At 45.2% G+C, this 10,446-nt stretch overlaps 1 long non-coding RNA gene across 3 annotated transcripts in view; it reads left to right on the forward strand.

Annotated features, from left to right (window-relative positions):
• Positions 1-10,446, forward strand: part of LOC144292768 (uncharacterized) — a 46,488-nt gene that overhangs the window by 33,038 nt on the left and 3,004 nt on the right. The window lies entirely within an intron of this gene.

The raw sequence follows: 10,446 nt of genomic DNA on the forward strand, positions 1-10,446 counted from the left end.
CCTGGTTGCTCCAGAGCCAGAAAAGGATGTGTGTGGGAGCTGGATGCCCTGGGTGTCCCATTCCAGGGTGGTTCTGCCTTAGGGGCCCCTTGGCTCAGCTTCGAGGTGCCCCTTTAGGACACCAAGCCTGCATATCCGTGGCCGGAGCTTTTGGACAGTTTACCGACCTTCCAGCCCCAGGCTGGTTTTGCAATGTGCTTCAGACCTAACCTCTCAGCACCCGGCCGCCCTTTGCCAACTCTCCTGGGAAGCCACGGATGGGATGGCAGCAGACAAGTTCGTGCAGCAACAGCTGAGGTTTGGGTCTCGCCATTAGCAATGCAAATGCAGGGGAGTGTCAGCTGATTTATTAAATGGAGCCCTTGGCACATCCTCATGCCCTACTGGGGTTCATCTGTCATCCCCTCGTCAGCCCTGGAGCTGGTGGATGGGCTGCATGTGCTAACCCAGCTCCATTAATATTGTCTCAGGGCTCCAGATTTATGGAGGCTTCTTTCTTCATGTTTGGATCCCAGTGATCCTGTCACTGGCCCTGTAGGCTCCCACCCTCTCTCTGCAGGTTTTCTTCACCAGGGAGGAGACAAAATTCATTTCCTTCTTTCTCAGCCTCCAGGATCTGGCCCCGCCTGCCTCTCAGTGCATGGCCAGCCCCTCTGGCTACACTGCTCTCCCACTCCGGGCCTCCTTGCTGACATATCTTTCCCCTTCCCACCCCAAGCACCCGGCCTCTTGGCGTTGCTCAGTGGATCTCAACTGGGGGTGATTCGGCCCCGTGGGAGACATCTGGCAATGTCTGGGGACACTTGGATTGTCACAGCTGGGCAGTTGTGGTGCTATGATTGGCATCTAGTGGGGAGAGGGCAAGGCTGCTGCTACAGATGGTAGAGTGCCCGGGACAGCCTCCCCCCACTACTGAGACTAAGAATGAACTGGCCCCAAAAGTCAATAGTACTGAGGTTGACAAACCCTGCCCGGGTTCACCTGACCCAGCAGCTGCGGCTCAAACATCACTTCCTCCCCAAGGGATGCCGCTTCTGATGGAAAGTTCCTGCCATCCTCACCCCTCAACCACTACAGCAGAGGCCTACCAGATGATGCCATCTTCAGGGCATGCCCCTTCTTTCTTTAGAGTACTTATCTTAGTTGTTATTATTTTTCTGTGCTCTTGTTTATGTTTATCCCCGTGCTCTAAGCTGCACAAGGTCAAGGACATTGTTCCCAATCACCTTAATATCCCCCGATCAGAGCAAGTTGCTTGGTGCATAGGAAGTCCTATTGGATCTATTGATGAATCGATGGATACGTCCTACTTCTCTACTCCCCATGGAGGGCTCACCAGGTTCAAGGGGGCACTGGGATCTGCTGGGCTGAAATAGTCCAGAAAGGGCTCCACCGGTGTATAATGCCAGAAGCTGGGGGTGGGGGGCAAGGGGATGAAGGGTTCTGATTAAGCCTCTCCCTCCTACCCATTTCCCTCCCCCCATGCCTCCCCTCCATCCTCCTCACCCTCCCCTTCTCCCCTTTCCCATCCTTACCTATCTCTCTTCCCTCTCTCTTTCCCTCTCCTCGCCCTCTTTCTCTCCCTCTATCCCTCCCCATAAACAAATGCTTGGTGAGCGCTTACTGAATACCAAGGACAATTAGGTCTCAAGTATACAGCAATGAACAGGACGGACACAGAGCTCGACTTCACTGACTGTCCGTCTTTTGAGAAGACAGTCATGAAAGGAGTTATCATGACATGGTAAATGTCACCAGGGGAAGGGAATGGGGCTGTGAGCGGCAAGGCCAGGGGATCTGGAGCAGGACAGGGAACAAGCAAAACTGATTTGATTTGGACTGCTGGTATGATTAAATTTTAGTTAACACAAGTGGTTAAGAGTTGAAGTTTGGAGCCTGGCTGACTGGGTTCAGATACCAGTTCTACTGCTCACCATGTGAACTTGAGCAAGTGACTTAATTTGCCTCGTTCCTGTTTCTTCATCTATAAACTAAGAACAATATGACACTTACTTCATGGGATTATTGTGAGGATTAAATGAACTAATGCATGTAAAGTGCTTAGGACAGTGTCAGACAGAGTAAGCCCTCAACAGATGTTGCTCCATATCATTGACCTGCATGTCTCCCCCCGCCCCTCCCCCCCGGCAACCCCCGCCCTGCCCCAGGGAAACAGAGGACTTTGGCTTTTGAAACTATTGTGGAACACCTTGTATCAGTTAAGACTGGGCTTGGCTGTGAGTGACAAAAGACCCAAAGTAAGAGGTACAAGTTTGTTTCCCTTTTGAGGTATGCATTGCCAGCTACGGTGGCAACTTCACGGTCTTCAAAGGCCAAGAATTCTTCTAGATTATTGCTCTCTTATCTTCAACATGAAGATCCTACCTCATAGCCCCAGTAGGGCTGCTCTAGCCCCCACCATCACATCTGTATTCCCAGACAGTTGGAAGGAGGAGGGAGGACACACCCTCCCCCTTAAAGAACATTTCATGGAAGTTGCATGCTTGCTTCTGCATCCATTGTTTGGGCCAGAACTTAGTCTCATGGTCAAGCTTAGCATCAAGGGAGGCTGGGAAACTAAATATCTTTAGTCAAGATAGCTGCATGTTCAGCTGAAATGTGGAGGGGAGTCTATTGCTTAGGAGGAAGGAAAGAAGGAAATATCTCCTCTAAGAGGACAGTTAGCCATCTTTACCAATTGCCCTGACTTTGCTCGAAACATTGGAAGGGCAGGAAGGCACAGCCCGTTCATTGCTCAACATAGTTCACTTACAACTAATGGTGAATCCAGAAGGACATATAGAGCTGCTTTCTCCTTTGTCTGCAACTGCCCTGTGGTCCCTCAGAGTCCTCCTTTAGACTGAAATCTGGGAATGGATTCTGACTGAACCACCTATTGAAGGGCTTCTCTCCTGGTCCTTTAGGGGACCCTGTCTTCTGGGCAGCCTCTTCAACATCCAGCCCCCATGAGTCCTGATCCCCTTAAACCCTTCTAGTCTCTTCCTCATTCCCACCTTTTCCCTTCCTTGGCCTTAAAGTCTGGTTGTTCAACCACTCTTTTCCATTAGGTTTTTAGTGTTGTGGTCATTTGCTCTTAGGATGAGAAGCCTTAGGATGGCCATGCTCCAGACAGGACAGGGTGAGGGAAACTGGACCCCAGAGGCCAGCCTCTGGCAGAGTTCCTCAGACATGGATGCGCCAGCTGCGTGAAAGCTGCTTCCTTCAGCCACTCCTGTTGTCCTGCAAGGGCATCTCGGGTCTTTCCACCTAAGGTACGTTGGACAAAGGCCCCCTGTCATTAGCCTGCCCTGGTGTGTGCCTGCCCTAGAGGGCATGATGGGTTCTCAGCTATGTCCCAGGGCAGGTTCCCCACTGCCCCCTTCAGGGACCACTAAGGATTGCAGCTTAGAATTGAACGTTCAGCTCTATGGAATCCCCAGGGTCAATCGACTTTGTTCCTTATCAAGGCCCAGACAACAGCCTAGCCCTGCCGACTCTTGTGTGACCTTTTATACTCAGAAAGTTTGAGTAACTCCTGGAAGGGGAGAGATCTTGAAAATCATGGAGCCCGGACTAGAAATCCGTTCTGATTCCAAGACTTTGTTCTTTGTGCTCTAAGAGTTGCCTCTCACTTAAATGTCTATGATTAGTCAATGGTTGGGGCAAGGGGAGTAGACAATCAACAAAATTAATGGAACCAATGTTTACTGAGCCTCTACTAAGTGCTAGGCCCTGGGGACGCAAAGATGAACAAGATTTAGCCCTTGAAGGAATACCAGATCAGGGCAGCCCGGCTGGCTCAGGGGTTTAGTGCCACCTTCAGCCCAGGGCTTGATCCTAGAGACCTGGGATTGAGTCCCACATCGGGCTCCCCACATGGAGCCTGCTTCTCCCTCTGCCTGTGTCTCTGCCTCTCTCTCTCTCTCTCTGTGTCTCTCATGAATAAATAAATAAAATCTTAAAAAAAAAGAAAAGAAACATCAGCTCAGCCAGGGCGATGGTTACAGGGGCAAATTAATTTGAGTCCTGTCCATTAAAAAAGCACATTTTCTGGCTACCCAGCATAGGATATTATGGATCCCCTGCAGCAAAATTCACACTTTGCTGGGCATTCAAGGGTGGGAGGGTAGAAAGAATCACAGGAGGTGGCCTGGAGGGCAGAGTTTCTGAGCTTGGTCTTAAAGAGTGAATTTGATGTAAGTGGTAAAGTGGAAAAGGCATTCCGGACAGAGGACACAGCATATGCAAAGGGCAGGAGGTAGGGCCAAAGTAACATTCCAAGCAGATACTCTATAGGTACCGGCTACGGAGTAGCATTCTAATACACACTCAGCAAACATTTTTCACCAAATTACTGTGGTCTCTGTCTATAGTGCCTGAAAAAAAACAAAAAAACTTTCCAGTCACTCAGCCACTTTGTTGATCACATTTCTTGACTTATTTCACCTGCCTTGGGCTGGCATCTACTCCTACCTCTTCTCCTCGCTCTCTAGTTCTTTATGGAGAATGTGCCTTCTCACCAGGAGACACTTTTGTCATGTTCCTTGCACTCCATCTTGCTTGAATTCATTGAAAGCCAAAAGCAAAAAAAAAAAAAAAAAAAAAGCGAAAAGCATGTTGTTCTGCTGCTTAAGGTTCTGCTGAGATGTGGGGAGGATGAAAGCTGCCATCTTGAATGAGTGAGGTCTTTGCAGGGTCTTTGACCTACTAACAGAAGACTGAGCCCATCTGCATCCTCTATCCTTCCCAAACATGGTTTCCAGGCAGCTCTGGTGTCAGCTCAGCCTGTTAAGACAGCTTTTCCCCTTGTTGGCTCAGATTCCAGTGGGGGTGGTTGTGTGGGTCTTCAATTCCTCCAGCCACACGTTGTTGTGGCCTCTCCACACCTACGTTGGGTCCCAACCTCTCCAGTTCCCCTTTTCAACTTACTCCAGGCTCCTTCTTCCTTCCTCCTGCCAACCTCTAGTCCCCACAGGCTTTGTAACCTATGCTCAGAAAACCACATCTCACAGGCTTTAGTCAGAGGCAAGGATTTCTAAGGGTGGAGTTTTATTTTTTATTTTTATTATATTTACTGATATTTAGATTTTATTTGTTTGAGAGAGAGCAGATGCAGGAGGGGCAGAGGGAGAAGGAGAAGCAGGCTCCCTGCTGAGCAGGCATGCTGAGGCAGCTTGATTCCAGGACCCTGAGATGCTGAGCCAAAGGCAGATACTTAACTGAGCCACCCAGATACCCCTAGTTCGTTTTTTTTTTTTTTTTAAGATTTATTTATTTATTTTAGAGAGAGAAAAGAAGTGAGTGCATATATGTATGAGCAGGAGGAAGGGCAAAAGGAGAGGGAGGGGGAGAGAAGAATACTTCTGCCTTCAGCTCAGGTCATGATCCTGTGGTCTGGGGATGGAGTCCCACATCGGGCTCCCTGCGAGGAGCCTCCTTCTCCCTCTGCCTGTGTCTCTGCCTCACTCTGTGTATCTCATGAATAAATAAATAAAATCTTAAGAAAAAAAGAAGAAGAAACTATTATTATAGCACTTCTTGGCAGTTTATAGGCCGCCCGTGGGCTGCTCTTGCTCACACATGGTTCATTTAGCAAAGAGTGAATGCCTACTACGTGTCACATGCTATGCTCAGCCCTGAGCACCCAGAAATGAACCAAACAAGGTGACCATCATTGAGACCACGTGATCACCATGTATGACAATGTCCAGAACAGGCTTCTTTGATCAGTGGCTAAACTGTTTATGTGGAGCAACACCCCTACTCTGGGCATAAGCATGTCAGAAAAAACTAGCCATTAGCCATCCCTCTGTCTATGAGCTGGCTTCCTCCTCAGAGTTTCTAAAGCATTTTCTTTAGGTAATGGTCTGCCTCTGCGAAGCATCCAAAATAAAGTCAGTTGCATAGAACCACTAGCTCCTGCATTCTTGGACATCTCTAAGAATTGTCTCAGAGCTCAGGAAAATGCAGGACTCCCATTTAGGTAGAAGAACCCCTCATCCAACCGAATGTGTGTTCATGTGACATGACTATGACAAATATATTTTTAAATTGTTCTTATATTTTATAATTATAAATTTATATATGCTTATTATAGAGAGTTTCAATAATACAGAAGACAATAAAGAAAAGTATATGAAGGGTTTATGTTAATAGTTAATGGTTTAGTGTAACATTCTCAGCGTGTGACCCCCTGGGGGTCCCTGAGACTCTTTTAGGGGGTCCACAGAGTCTGAATTCTTTTAATAATAATTCCAAACCATTATTTGTTTGGTTCATGGCTTACTCTTTCATGAGTGTAGAGCCGAGTTTTCCAGAAGGTACAGGACACATGATCACACCATTGTTCTAACAGCTCATGTGCTTGTGCACACCTGTGCTTTTCCATCTTTTACTTCTAATTTTGAATATAATAACCCTCTCTAACTATAACTCACAAAACTTGTCTGTGATCCTCAATAATTTCCAAGAACATAAAGGAAGCCAGAGAGCAAAATGTTTATGGTTTAACTCTTTACTTTTTCCAGTCTTTGACCTATGAATATGGCTAATCAAAAAACTGACACCACATTGTAGGTAGACAACTACTTTTTCAATTGGCTAATATATTATATGTAAATATTTATATAATACATTAACATATCCTTATATTGTATCTCCTAAACAATAATAATAGCACTTCTGTGAGCCAGTCCCTGTTCTAAGTACTGCACATAGCAACCCTTTGAGATAGGAACTATGACAATTTCCATTTTAAGAAAATTAATTAATGTTAATTAATTCACCCAGAGTTATAACGTTAGGGAAAGACAGAATTGGAATTGGAATCCACGCCTAGGTAATCATAAAGCACAGTATTTCATCGTCTAAATGTTGTAGCATTAAATCCTCATTTTATATTTTTTTAACATTTAAGATTTCAATTTTTCACTAGCATAAAATAATGCTAGAGGGGTATCCCTGAACACATAGCTTTTTGGGGATCACTGATTATTTCCTTGTAATCAATTCTTGGAAGTGAGGTTATTAGGTTGGGAGAGGTATCAATTTTTTCAGTTTTGATGCATATTGACAAATTATGTTCCCAAAAGTCTATACCCATTCCCAGGTCCACCACAAATACCTGAAGACTGTTTTTCTCACTTCATCCTCAGTAGCATTTTTGCAAACATGATAAGCAGAGGAGAGAGCCCCTTGCTTTAATCTCAAGGGATGCTGAACATCGTTTAAAAATCTTTTTTTGGCAGATTTAAATTTATTCTAGTATAAATCGGTCACTTTTTATGACCTGTTTTTATCAAATGAGATGAACCTGATTTTTATTCACACATTCCTGAGCTTATGCCCCAAAGTGAGTGTTGCCAACATCAGAATTATCACTTAAAGACTTAATCTAATAAGAATACCACTTGATAACAAATATCCAGAACTCCTTTATGGGCCTTGCATGCGAAGTAGGAAATAGACTCTAAAGATGGGGACCTAGAAGTGAATATCTCACTGACTCGATGACAGCAAAGATCCTCCCTGGCAGTAGGTGGGAGTACTGAGACTCTCTGGCACACTATAGCATACAATGGCTAAGAATTCCACTTGTGGTGAACTGGGGGCTGCATTAGTCAGTGCCGTGTCTCTGGCATTGGAGAGGTATGGAGCAAAGAGCAAATCCAAGACTGTAGAATTGGAGGACTGGTGCTAAGTGCCATTGATTAGAAGAGAGGAAGAAGAGAGGAAATGCAAAGATTAAATATAAATCAGCAATTTAAAGCTGAGAGCCTTTTAGGTGACGCTTAGAGACCTCATCTTCTGCAGCCAGAGGCAGGAGGAGCTGAAGAGGAAGAACAGAACTTTACTGTGAGGAGAACAGAACTTCAAAGCAGACTGAATTCAGAGTTTAGGCAAATGTCTATGCCAAAGACAAAACGATGATAGGAAAAGAGTAGGAGCCTAAGATTTGGAATACAGACATCTGGGAACATGCACTTGACAACCTTGACCTCCCCCCTTGGCCTACATAAATGGCTGCACTTCCCCTTGTCAGAAGATAGATTCCCCTTCCTTTTTTTTTTTTTTTTTTTTGAAGGTAATAGCCTCAAATGAAGCTAGTGCCTTATAAGGTAATATGGGCCCTTCTTAAGATCATCTACCACCTGGCCACCTGCCTTATAATTAGGGTCAAATCTCAGCATAACACTATGGGGAAAGTGACAAGCCTGCAAAGAGAGGAGAGGAATTATATGCCAAAGAGGGTTCAAGAACTGGTTACTGTGTACCATCAAGGATTGTGTGGGCATGCCTAAGAGTGGGTCATGAGGATGCTAGGAGGTGGGAGCACAAGAAGATATTTGTCAAAATGGAATGAAGGGCCTCAGGAGATGTGTTTGATAGATGGCTGTGACCATTGTTAGTATCTTAGAATGAGGTGCCAGTACTATTGAGAAGCTCCGTAGAGGCTGCTCTCTTTCAGCTGGGGATGATAATAGAAGAAGCTTTTCCAGAACCAGTCTCCCTAGTATCAATGATAATAACGACATCCCAGAAAAGCGGGGGCCAGATGGTAACACTTCACTATCAGAAGCCAGGATGAATGTAGTTCCTGCAATGGGCAGCAACGTCACAATGGCATCCAGGGAGGTCGACCTGAAGTCATCTGTGAAGGTGGCTTATAGGTCATGTTGTCCCAGGGTTTCTTACCCAGGACCAGACCTCAGTCAATTCTCAGATCCAGATCCCACTGTAAAAGGGTTTGGGTCTTCGTGTGACAAGATATGGAAGCATCATAGCAAGTATGTACTGTAGCGATTCTCCAAAAAGACCTGTAGGTCTTTACACAGGTAGTTAGTTATACACCAAGGAACGGGAAATATCCAGTTCTTTCAAGTGTGTTGGATACAAGTTCAGAAGTGGTCCTGATACTAGAGAACCCAAAGTGTCATCAGGACCCTTTTCAGAGAAGAGGCTTATGCAAGGCAGGTAATACACGAGCCCCAACCCAGGTTTGTCTCATAGTTGATAAACCGAGCCCATGAGTCCATCCAGTGGTCTTTTTCCCAGCTCCCAAATGTATCAATGGGAAGAATATTCTCAGCAATTTGCAGAATATTTATACTCATTCTATGACCTACAGAGTAAAAGCAATTGTAGTAGGAAAGGCCATGTGTCAGTCTCCCAAACTACACCTTTCGCTGAATTTAGCATACCCACTCTACCTCGTAGGAGGAACGACATATTACTACCATCCTTGAAGACATAATGGATGTAGGGGTGGTAGCCCCCATTATATCCTCATTTAATTTATCAATCTGGCCCCAGAAAAACGGAATCATGAGGTATAACTAGGTACTGCTGAAAACTTAACTGAGTAATACCCATCAACTTCAGCTGTTTTTCACTAGAGCAGATTGACACATCCTCATGTGTATGGTATTCAGCTATTTCCTGGCAAATATGTGGTTTAAATACCCATCAGAAGAGAGGATCGGAAGCAACGGACGTGCATATGTTACAAGCAACAATATACATTCACAGTTTTACCTTAAGACCACATCCATTCCACCCCCCCTCCAGTCCCAATGTCGTCCAAAGGGATGTAGACCATCTGATAATTATGCAGAACATCACCTTTGTCCACTATATTGACATCATATTAATCAAACCTGATGAGAGATGACAAATTCTCTGGATAACTTTGCAAATATACATATATGAATACACACACACACACACACACACACATACACACATATATATGTGCTTTAAGAATTCAGGGACTTGCCACATTGGTGAAGGTTTTAGGGATCCGATGATTTGGATATAATATCAGATCCATACTGGATTATCTTATCTAACGGAAAGGTCAAGTGTTTGTGCTTTGTAACTTATACAACAAAGAAAAGGGCATAGTGCTTGCTGGACCTCTTTGGGTTTAGGAGGTAATATATTCCACACTGGAATACTGGGCCCTTTACTGGGTGACACGGAAGGATCCTGTGGGGATTGAGTGAACGAGATATTTATGTTATAGATAGAACACATAATGTACAGAGGACTAAGCATGGGTGGCTCAGTCAGTTAGGTGTCTGCTTTCGGCTCAGATCATGATCCTAGGGTTCCAGGATTGAGCCCCACATCAGGCTCCCTGCTCAGTGGGGAGTCTGTTCTCCCTCTGTCCCTCCCCCTGCTCATGTTTTCTCTCACTCTCTCTACCTCTCAAATAAATAAAAATCTTAGAAAAAAAAGAACCTATAACATAAATCAGTAAGTCCCTAATACTATAGTTCCCATCGCAGGCTCTTCTGAGGAACATGAGGTGAAGCAGCTTCTTCCAAAGAGACCAAGTTGTCTAGGGCCAGAAGAGAACACCTAGGTCTTGGTTCTATAGATTGTCTCCTGATTGAATGGTCTAGGCGTGTTTTCTGTCTCTCTAGGCCTTCGTGCTCTCATCCG

The sequence above is a fragment of the Canis aureus genome, chromosome 21, assembly GCF_053574225.1.
Source record: "Canis aureus isolate CA01 chromosome 21, VMU_Caureus_v.1.0, whole genome shotgun sequence".
Classification (NCBI taxonomy): domain Eukaryota; kingdom Metazoa; phylum Chordata; class Mammalia; order Carnivora; family Canidae; genus Canis; species Canis aureus.